Source organism: Aplysia californica, unplaced genomic scaffold, assembly GCF_000002075.1.
Source record: "Aplysia californica isolate F4 #8 unplaced genomic scaffold, AplCal3.0 scaffold00301, whole genome shotgun sequence".
In the NCBI taxonomy this organism is placed as follows: domain Eukaryota; kingdom Metazoa; phylum Mollusca; class Gastropoda; order Aplysiida; family Aplysiidae; genus Aplysia; species Aplysia californica.
Genome location: NW_004797571.1, coordinates 477,004 through 478,289, shown reverse-complemented (window position 1 = coordinate 478,289; position 1,286 = coordinate 477,004). Strand labels below are relative to the sequence as shown.

General features: G+C 43.2%; 1 protein-coding gene across 5 annotated transcripts in view; it reads right to left on the bottom strand.

Moving 5' to 3' along the window:
- Window positions 1-1,286, bottom strand: part of LOC101861593 (putative uncharacterized protein DDB_G0271606) — a 39,797-nt gene that overhangs the window by 37,905 nt on the left and 606 nt on the right. The window lies entirely within an intron of this gene.

The following is a 1,286-nucleotide window of genomic DNA, read 5'->3' as shown; positions in this document are numbered from 1 at the left end:
TCCCATACTTCGCGGAGTTCAGACTTTGAATGAACTTAAGTGACCCCAACAACCAGTGCTCACACGATGCCTTATCTTGTGATTAAGTTGTGATACCAACGCGCAGGTTCACTGACCTGCCACGGTGGCGAACAAGACGCTTGTATTACATTCTTTTCTTTTTATTTCCACAAGTGACAGCACAGGGTCATTATTGATTTATTTTCATGGCGGCACATTTTTTAAAACAAAAAAACAAGGGCACGACAAAAATTGCCACGGTTGACCTTTTGATTTTAAAGGCATTACGGCAAATTGCAAAGGCACCAAGGCAAATTGCCGCAGTGCCACGGTCTATTTCAAGCCCTGAGACTGACGCACACACACTTGAGCTGCGTGAATGCGGATCTGACTCAGGACCCAAATTCAAGGGGAGATGATAGTACTCGGCGCACGTGCGCTGAGCCAGCGGCTAGACTGACGCGGGACCAGAACGCAGGCGAGGTGCCGAAATAGGTTTATTGGGCGACATAAACCCGGCGTCCGCAGGACGAGGGTTAACATACTGGAGGCCTTCCGTCCGTTGGCAACACTGGTTTTTATGGCCATTGAGTAATGATTGAGTGTAATATTTTATTATATAGATCTAGTTCAGAGTGGTCGCTCGTTACGGAAATCCTCCCTGGAATTAAATGCGAAAAAGTAAACAATTACCAAATTTGCTTTGATTCACACATACAAAAAGTAAGAAATATTGAACAACACACTTGTACAAGCTGAATTGACATTTTAGAAGGGACTAGAATCTAGATCTAGATCTGGCGATTTCGTACTTTCGTTCGTTAAAGTCAGGAGTAGGGGGGTTACAGGGGGGCTTGCCCCCATGACCTAAAAAAAAAATATGGAGGAGGGGAGGATTCAGGGGGGCATGCCCCCCTGAATTTTATCCTAATTTGATGTTTTGCAGTTAGGTTGCATCCCTGCTCTTTGTGTAGCCTATTTCAAATAGTATTTGGTCATCAAGACTTCTGGACTTCTTCTCTGGATGTAAACAAATGGATTGTGGACTTAAACGTACGGACAAGATCCCCCTAGATCTAGATTCTAGATCTAGATCTAGATATCTAGATCTAAATTCTAGATATCTAGAATCTATCCCTCTACTCTCTACACCACCAATTTGAAGGTAAATAAAAACAAAAACAAATTGAAACTACAGGGATAAAGTGCTGTAATTATCACTGTCATCAATACTTAAATGAAATTGTGACAAACTGGGCCTGTGACAAACTGGGCACCTCCCCCCC